This window comes from Colobus angolensis, unplaced genomic scaffold (assembly GCF_000951035.1).
Source record: "Colobus angolensis palliatus isolate OR3802 unplaced genomic scaffold, Cang.pa_1.0 Scaffold463, whole genome shotgun sequence".
NCBI classification, from domain to species: Eukaryota; Metazoa; Chordata; class Mammalia; order Primates; family Cercopithecidae; genus Colobus; species Colobus angolensis.
The window spans coordinates 189,848-199,665 of record NW_012118077.1 but is presented as its reverse complement, the minus strand read 5'-3'; the positions used below and the strand labels follow the sequence as shown (position 1 = coordinate 199,665).

Below are 9,818 nucleotides of genomic sequence, written 5' to 3'. Positions count from 1 at the left end.
AACCAACCTGTAACCATGTGGGATAGATGTTTGTGTTAAAGGAAAATCCCTAAGTGTGTTTTATTTTTTAATAGTCATACTTCCCTTCAGGCTTTTTCTATCTTCTGCTCTTTGCCACCTGTGAGGTCCCTGAAAATGAAGGCCAATACTACCCAGCTAAGCAAATACCTGAAAGGCCAAAGAGACTGGGTAATCTGGTGTTCCCCTTAATTCTCTCTGTCTATAGAGTTTTAATCTGAGAGTTTCTCTTTTGTGAATTCTTTGACACTTTTAAGGAGAATTTTGCATTTCATCCTATATATTTTGTTTCCAGTGGAGAGATATGGAGGAGAAATGGTACAAATATTATAGCCAACCATAAACAAAAACTGAATTAAGCCTAAATGTATTTAACAAGTTGAAATATGACTAAGCTGTTCAGTAATATTTGTCATTTATTTCAATGAATATTTTCCTTAACTTTCTGAAGAAACTAAGTAACTAATTTCAAATGAGAAGAAATACAATGAAAACAAACAAAAAATAAAGTGAAATAAAAATTTTAAAATATAAGGTACAAAATTAATGATATTGGAAAGTGCTTGTGTTCCCATGTTAAAAGATGAAATCATCAGACAAACTTTTAGTAATTTCTGATAGGGGTTTATACGTATTTATATATGTATACCACTCAAAGTCCGCATTTATGGCATGAAGTGATGAGCGGTATCTAAGCCTTCCTCTTAGGGCTCCAAGAAAACAGGTGCCTCTCATTTTACAGAGTCTAACCCCACAAATGGAGAAAGACTCCTTGAGAGCATGAATACTGACAAAGGCTATCTCCTTGACCAAATTGTAGATAGGCTCCTCTGAGCCCTCTTTTTGACTGAGATCATTCTTAAGTACTGTCTTTGGCTTGCCTAATCCAGTTTTAATACGAATCTTAACTCAGTTTAGCAAGAATTCCCCTACCCTTGATGTCTCCTCTCTGTGATGTTCCATGCGCTGGCACCCCTCATTCTGCTCCTTGACTGTAAATCCCCAGCTGTCTTTGCTATGCTCAGAATGGAGACTGATCTATTTCTCACCTATTGTAACGTCCCTATTGCAATAGTCTTGAATAAAGTCTTCCTTATCACTTTAACAACTGCCAGAATAATTTTCTCTTTAACAATCGCAAGCCAAGTCAAGGAACATGTGGCCTGCTGCCTAGAAATGCCCCAATCCTTACCCTTAATTTTCAGAATTGTTTTCTTCCTCCTAGGCCTAGCTCCTTGAGACTTGCCCCTAGACGTAAACAATTTGGTAATGTAGGGAAAATGCTTGAGATATAAAACCGAGTTAAGAGCAGAACTGCAAAGACTAGGTTAAGTGGAAATTGCGTTCTTGAAAGATAATACTGCCTAATAAAAGTGGGTGCTTTAAGGTGGGATCTGAACATGGCGGCGGTAGTAGCTGCTATGGTGCTGAAGGGCCGGGGATGTGGGGGGTGAGAAATGCCTGTGTCCTCCGGGGGATTCTCGCAGGAACCACAGCTAACACGGCTTCCCATAACAGGACCCAGGCACTGCAAACCCACAGCTCCCCAGAGGGCAGGGAGGAACCTGAACCCCTATCCCCCGAGCTGGAATACATTCCCAGAAAGAGGAGCAAGAACCCCATGAAAGCCAGGGACTGGCCTGGGCCATCGGCTTCCCTTGTGGTATCCTTCTCTTCATCCTCACCAGCGGGAAGTGGACAAGGACCGTGGAAGCAGATGAAGGCTCGGCAGAACAGGCGGGTGTCCAACACGGGAGAGTATGAGAGCCAGAGGTTCAGGGCATCCTCCCAACGTGCCCCGTCCCCTCATGTTGAGTCTGGGGTGCAGACCTGAGGAACGATGCAACCCTCCTAAACCGTGTTGACTGTGAAGTCCTCAGGTTTGGCCGGGATTCCGGTTCTCGTCTCTGAGGTCCACCAGAGGGCGCATGAATCCCAGGCTGCTGCCAACCCCTACCCCGCCCCACACCCAGGAGCCAGCCAAAGGCAAATAAAGTTATTGAGTGTTTAGTGGGAAAAAATGTCAGTAAAAAAGTGGGTGGTTTAGGCCTTGGTTTGATTTCAGATGGAAACAAAAGCAAAATTCCTGCAGTATGAGCAGGTTCCCCAAACTGGGCAAGATGCAAGGCAGCCATGTTTGGTGGTGCCTTTGTCTCTCAGTGGCGTTTTTTCACACAGGAAGGGCGGGAGAAGAGTGTCCCAAGGCAGGCTTCCTTGAAAACATGCAGCACTACTGCCCCCGTGAGGAAATCATTTAAAGACAGAATACGCTATTTTACAGCGTTCTTTCCCTGAGACCCAGCTGTTGGGGAAGGGCTGGTCTGTGGGTAGGTGGAAGAGGCTGGGGCTCCATGCTGAGCCTCCTTGCCTTCTCCTCTAAGGCCTTAACAGAGACCTGGACATTGGTGGTATCTTGGTGTAAAACCTGGAGAGTGAGGGGCTTGGAGTGAACCATCAGCTGCCAGGCGATACTGGCACAGAAGTCGTGGGGTGGGGCCTCACTTCCTCCTGGTGTGGTCAGGACTGGAGGGACCTACTCAAACACGAATGCAAGCTCTTGTGGGCATCTGTCTTCTGTTCCTGTCCCTTGGAGAGAGAGTTAGCAGGCTTTCACGTGGTACCACCATCCTATGGTGAAGGCCTTATTATATACAAGGACTCCTCAAGGAAGCCATGGGGCATTGGTTTCTTGTGGCAGCCGTGTCAAAACACAAAGAACAGGCCAATTCCAGGTGATGTATTGCAGAAGCAAGTGTGCTTGCTGAGGATCTCAGGTCACTCAAACATCTAGAGATTCACTGCCTGCAGCCAGGAGGAATTGAAGAGAAGTGGGGCCACGTAGCCAAACCAAGAAGTAATGAAACATCTAAAGGAGTAGATATGAAAAAACAGATGGAGAAGAAGTAGTCCAAATATGTTAGCCAAGCATAAACGAAAACTGAAGTAGAATTCAATCTAATTTATATGTTTTACATATGACTAAGCTGTTAAATAATATTTATCATTTATTTCAACACAGACAGTGAAAAGGATTGAAAAGTCCTTGCCTGTCAGAGGTGTCATTCCTTGTGATATAATTCTATGACTTCATACATGCCTGTTGTAGAAGGAACATTGTAAAGAAATGTGATTACTTCTAGAAGTGCAAAAATCAGGTGGCAAAAATGATGTCACTGAAGATCATGAAGGAGGACACGTTGGCACATCATCCCTCCACAAAAGCAACAACGAGCCAGGCATGAACTAGAAAGAAGTGTCAGAATCCACTTTTACAGAACTCTAGAGCTTGTCAAAAACTTACAACACGCAGGGAAGCCTTGGTGACGAAAGAAGTGGCTGCTTTGTGGTGAGAGAGCAAGAGAGCTTCGGCATTTTAAATTGCCTGTCTACCATCCCCCAGCCTCCACAGTGCCTTCAGTATAGCTCCCACCCTCGTGCATAGGTATAATACAGAACTTATTCTCAAAGAATTGTTGCATTCCAGTTGGACCTGTCTTTTGGCTCCCTAAAGGATTGGTGTAATCTTGCTTTTGTTTTGCCTCACTTAGAGTGTTTCCAGGTTTGGAACAGCTTCCTGAGGGGCATGTGTTGAAAAAACTTAAAGACACAAGTATTGGCTATAGGAGTCTGGGGCAAGGGACAACAGTTAAACAGTAAACAGATGGAAAAGCATGGGAAGAAAGAGGCTATGAAAGGAAATACTTGGGGGAATAAGAACTTTAAAAAGTGCTTGTATATACTAGAGAAATAAAAAGCCATGCACATGCGCAGGGCTGGACAATTATTCAGAAAATGCCTGAGAAGACCTTAAGGTCTCATATCTCACTAGCTTTCAGGCCCCTTGCAAGCTAGAAGTGAAGTCTACAGCCTGGTTAGTTGAAAGAGTGCCCCAACACACAGAGCCAGCCTTCAAGGACTTAGAGAATACTTCTCTTTCTTTCTTAGGCTCCACGTGTTTAAGGAAACTGTCGGAGTACTAGGTGACCACTAAGCTATCAGAACACCGACTCCAGTGGCCACAAATGATAAAAATACACACTTTACAAAAATATTTAAGAAAAGTTACTAAAAAAGCAAATAAAAAACAACAACACACAAGTGCTATCAACTAAACCCATGGAGTGGGGAGGGAAGTGTGTTTAGAAATCTAATTTCCAGAGTTGATACAGTATGATATCAAAACATCTAATTTTTAAAGATAAATAAAAAATAAGACATGCAAAGAAAATGAGAAGGTGTGGCCTACTCACAGGGAAAAGAGAAATTAATAGAAACTGTGCAGAAGGAAGCCCAGGCATTGGGCTCACTAGAAAAGAGTTATGTCAACTCTCTTAAATATGCTCAAAATGTTTCCATAAATGGAATACAAAGAACTAAAGTAAACCAAGAGAATAATGTCTCACCAAGTAGAGAATATCCATAAAGAGAGAGATATTATTTTTTAAAAAACAAATAGAACTTTTGGAACTGAAAAGTACAGAAACTGAAAAAAAAAAAAAAAAAACACTGGAAGTTTCCAACAGCAGATTAGAGCAGTTAGAAAAAAGTCATTGAATGTGAAGCTAAAGCAATTGAAACCTATGAGTATAAACATGCAAGAAGCTCAACAAACTCCATGTAAGATAAACCTGAAGAAATCTACGATGAGAAAGCTTATAATCATGCTGTCATAAGACAAAGACAAAGCAAGAATCTTGAAAGCGTTATAAGAGAAAGGCCTTAATTATATACAAGGACTCCTCAATAAGATTAGCAGCCAGTTTTTCTTCAGAAACCATGGAAGCCAAAAGGCAGTGGGATAACATATTTAAAGTTGTAAAAGCAAACAAACTTGTCAAAAATTCCATATCCCCCAAGACTAACCTTCAGAAATGAAGGAGAAATTAAGACATTCCTAGATAGAAAAAAACTTACAGATTCCGCCAGTAGTAGACCTCCCACAACAGAAATGCAAAATGGAGTCTCTCAGGATGAAATGAAAAGATGCTAGATAGTAACTCAAAACCATATGAAGAAATAAGGAACAAAGAAAAGGGTAGCTACATAGATACATAAAAAAGCCAGAAGAATTATATTTTTGGTTTATAATTCTCTTTTCCTCCCATATGATTTTAAAAACAAATGCATGAAGCAATAATTATGTCTGTATTAATTAACATTGTACAATGTTTAATCATGTAGTTTGTAAAAATAACACAAAAGGGATTAGAGCTTTAAAGGAGTAGGTTTTATGTACTATATAAACTAATTTGTAGTTTAATAAAAATTGATTCCTCTAAAATTAAGATATTAATTGTATTCTGCAGGATAGCCATAAAAAATTAGTATATAGGGAAAAAGAAATAGAAAGGAATAAAAATGATACACTAGAAAAGATCAATTAATCACAAAAGAAGGTAGGAATTATGGAATTGAGAAAAAAGCTATAAGATATACAGAAAATACATAGCAAAATAGGAGGAGTAAGTACCTCTTTACCAGTAATTACTTTAAATGAATTAAACTCTCCAATTTAAAGGCAGAGATTGGCAGAATGGATTTTTTAGAACATCCAACTCCATGCTGTCTAAAAGAGTTGGCTTTAGATCCAATTCACAAATGGTTAATAGTAATAGCATGAAAAAAAAATTCGTATGGCGATTCCTCAAGGATCTAGAACTAGATGTACCATATGACCCAGCCATCCCACTACTGGGTATATACCCAAAGGATTATAAATTATTCTACTACAAAGACACATGCACACGTATGTTTATTGCGGCACTATTCACAATAGCAAAGACTTGGAATCAACCCAAATGTCCATCTGTGACAGACTGGATTAAGAAAATGTGGCACATATACACCATGGAATACTATGCAGCCATAAAAAAGGATGAGTTTGCGTCCTTTGTAGGGACATGGATGCAGCTGGAAACCATCATTCTTAGCAAACTATCACAAGAAGAGAAAACCAAACACCGCATGTTCTCACTCATAGGTGGGAACTGAACAATGAGATCACTTGGACTCGGGAAGGGGAACATCACACACTGGGCTTATCATGGGGAGGGGGGAGGGGGGAGGGATTGCATTGGGGAGTTATACCTGATATAAATGATGAATTGATGGGTGCTGACGAGTTGATGGGTGCAGCACACCAACATTGCACAAGTATACATATGTAACAAACCTGCACGTTATGCACATGTACCCTAGAACTTAAAGTATAATTAAAAAAAAAAAAGAAAAGAAAAAAAAAAAGAAAAAAGGGAACCCTTGTACACAGTTGGTGGTATTGTAAGTTAGTACAGCCATTTTTGAAAACAGTATAGAAGTCCCTCAGAAAACTAAAAATATAATTACCATATGATCCAGCAATCCCACTTGTGGGTATATATCCAAAGGAATTGAAATCAGTATGTTGAAGGGATATTAGCACTCCCATACTCAGTGCAGCATTATTCACTATAGCCAAGATATGGAAACAACAGAAGTGCCCATCAACCAATGAATGGACTAAATAAATGTGATATATATACACACAATAAAATACTAAAAAAGCAAAAAAAAAAAAAAATTCGTGTAAAAAATAACCAAAAGAAAATTGGCCTGACTGTCCTAATACAAGACAAAATACACCTTAAGGCAATAATTTTTTCAAGAGACAAAGATGGACATTATATAATGATATGATCAGTCTGTCAAGATGTACTAATTAAGCATACATATTTATTTTACAAGAGTCCCCAAATACATGAGGCAAAAACTGAACAGAACTAAAGGAAAAAATAGAGAGTTCTAAAAAACAACTTGGTGACTTCAATATCCCACTGTATTTATTTATTTATTTATTTATTTATTTATTTAGAGACAAAATCTCTCGCTCTGTCACCCAGGCTGGAGTGTAGTGGCACTATCTTGGCTGCAATCTCCGCCTCCTGGGTTCAAGCGATTCTTATGTCTCATCCTCCCGAGTAGCTGGGATTACAAGCGTGCACCAACATGCCCAGCTAGTTTTTGTATTTTTAGCAGAGAAGGGATTTCACCATTTTGCCCATGCTGGTCTTGAACTCTTGGCCTGGAGTGATCCACCCGCCTCGGCCTCCCAAAGTGCTAGGATTACAGGCATGAGCCACGTCACCCAGCCCAATACTCCACATTAAACAATGGATGAAACAACTAAACTGAAGATCATTAAGGAATTAGAGAATGTGAACAAAGTTATAAATCAACTAGACCTAAAAGATATAAAAATATATCTTTCCTTGAAAGCTAAGATTCCATCACCTACCATGTAGACCATGCTATATCAGGAGAAGGGAACTGGCTTTTGTGATATCCTGGCCTGTGCCTAACTCTCTTTTAGACTTAAAAGATGGCCTATGGACATAGGTGTACTGACACACAGGAGTGCCTTGCAGAGGCTCCGGGAAGCAAGCACGATGTCTTCCAGGTATTTTGTGAAAGAGAAAAATGATCTCTAACCTTCCCTTCATATATCATCTAAAGAACACTCAGAGAAAGCCTTGACTAGATGAGTTATGCTCCTTAGGTAGCCCCTTCAGCCTTCACAAAGCCTGAATTCCATTCTCTGTGGCCTGATTGGCAGAGACATTCTCTGCCTCTGATTTAGGGAGAAAAGCAAACAGTTCGACCTTGGGGATCAAACCATGTAAGTTTGCTAACACTAGGTAAGAGAAATGGCAAAGTCAAGGGCGTTTTAATTCTAACGTGATAACCTTGAATCAAACGTCTAAACATGTATGTATTCTAGAGAGCCAATATGCACATTGTAATGTATCTGTAAATTGAAAAAAATCAAACAAAACAACTAACAGTGTCTACTTCTCTAAAGCTGAGTTTTTTGAGAGCACATTTTCCAGTTTTACCTTTATTTATAATGAAGGCTTGACACATTGACAAATAAGGCTTAGTACTGATAACATTCTGAGTAACACCATATTTTTATCTAAAAATAAAAGGCACTGTTTACATGCTAGGATGATTAAATGTCTTGCTTTTACTAGTCAACAAAATTAAAACCTTCTAACAAATTATTGTTTAACACAAAATCCAATTAGCTGAAATATGTTTAGTGACATTTTAAGTAGCCTTTCTATATAAAAACCGAGAAAAATGATAGAAGGAAAAACATTAAATCAGAAGGAAATTTCACATAAAGGGTGTTATTTGATGTTTATAACAAAAAAATTCCTGCACATGTATATTCCCTCTAACCCCCCAATATAATGCAAATAGAAGAACAAGCAAAATGCAATTGAGAAAAACAGTAATTGAATTTTGATTGAGTTTCTGTGATAGAGAATATGCCTCATTAGCTTCTGTTATAATTGTTCCATTTTTCATTTTTTTGCCAAATGTTTATGTTATCCTTAGGATTTGAGCGCAATTTGATTCATTGTTATTTTTGAACAATAAAGAAATGTTATGAGAGTTAGCAATAAAGTACTCTTAGTTACTCCATACCATTGGAAATTTCCCATTACCTAATATTGTGTGAAATATTCAAGGCACTAAATACTACCTATAGTTTGATGAGGATGGAATTGAAAGGAATAATTAATGTGATTGTGTGTGTGTGTGTGTGTTGAACACCTTGTGCAAATAAGGGAGTATATTAATAAGCCTCTATCGATTTAGTAAAATAGTATCACCTCTCGTGAACAATCATAGAATCCATTTGTAATATTTGAATGCATGTAGCCATCAAGCTGCTGATGGTGGTTGCTTCATGAAAATGGGATTTACGATTAAGCGTTTTCGTTTGTCCTTCATATATTTGAATATTCTAAGAGATTTCTCAAAAAGTTGATATTCATAATTTGAGAAGCAATCAAGAACAAACGTGTGCTTAAAAAGTTGGTGCAAAATCCTTATTGACCACAGATGGAATTCAGTAATTTATATTTCTTCGAAACATAGAAAAAGGAAATATTGGGATCTGGCCGGGGGCCGGCGGCGGTCTGGGAGCGGCGCGCCATGTGCACCATCACCAAGGGGCCCAGCAAGTTGGTCGCGCTGCGCTGCACAGGTCCCACGCAGCAGCAGGTGGAGGGACCGCTCGACGAGCTCCTAAAATGCAGGCAGCCCACGCCGCCAACCTTGCAGCCCGAGCGGGCGCAGCCTTTCGCGCAGTCGCCGGGACCCTGGCCCTTGTTGAGTCCAGGGCCAAGGCTTGTGTTCAATCGTGTGAATGGCCGTCGGGCCCCCTCCACGTCCCTATCCCTCGAGGGGACCAGGAGACCTACACACTGGCCCACAAGGAGAATGTCCGCTTTGTGTCCGAAGCCTGGCAGCAGGTGCTGCAGCAGCAGCTGGATGGTGGCCCAGCCAGTGAGGGCCGGCCAAGCCCTGTGCAGTATGTGGAGAGTACCCCCAATCCCCGGCTGCAGAACTTCGTGCCCATTGACCTGGAGGAGTGGCGGGCACAGCACTTTCTGGCTAGAATCACCAGCTGTTCCTAGGGGCTGCTGGGAGGGAGCGCTGCTATGGTCGACCTATGGCCAGGAGAGGAGCATGGCGTCCCGCCCACCCACTGCGCCTGACTGGGTATGGGCCACACCTGAAGTGCCAGCATTTGGACTTTTGCACATGTTGTTCCGTAGACCCGGCTGTCCCAAGCTGCTATGGCCAGGGGTCGAACCCGTCTGACCTCAGTCCTGCTCACTGTGCCCAGGGACCAGAGACCAGTCCCTGGGAAAGTCGGGGAGGAGCTCCAGGCTAATAAAGTCGAGAAGCTGCCAAAAGAAAGAAAGCAAGAAGGAAGGAAGGAAGGAAGGAAGGAAGGAAGGAAGGAA

At 40.9% G+C, this 9,818-nt stretch overlaps 1 long non-coding RNA gene and 2 pseudogenes across 2 annotated transcripts in view; all 3 read left to right on the top strand.

Annotated features, from left to right (window-relative positions):
• LOC105523434 overlaps positions 1-156 on the top strand; it is a 27,126-nt gene extending 26,970 nt beyond the window's left edge. Inside the window, exon 3 of the long non-coding RNA XR_001003602.1 lies at positions 91-156. This is a non-coding gene — a long non-coding RNA (uncharacterized LOC105523434). The remainder of the gene's footprint in view (positions 1-90) is intronic.
• Positions 157-1,418: 1,262 nt separating this feature from the next.
• Positions 1,419-1,852, top strand: LOC105523433 (annotated as a pseudogene).
• Positions 1,853-8,964: 7,112 nt separating this feature from the next.
• On the top strand, positions 8,965-9,761 carry LOC105523432 (annotated as a pseudogene). Its single transcript, XR_001003601.1, has one exon. The product of XR_001003601.1 is annotated as a protein FAM195A pseudogene (transcript).
• The last annotated feature ends 57 nt before the right edge of the window (positions 9,762-9,818 follow it).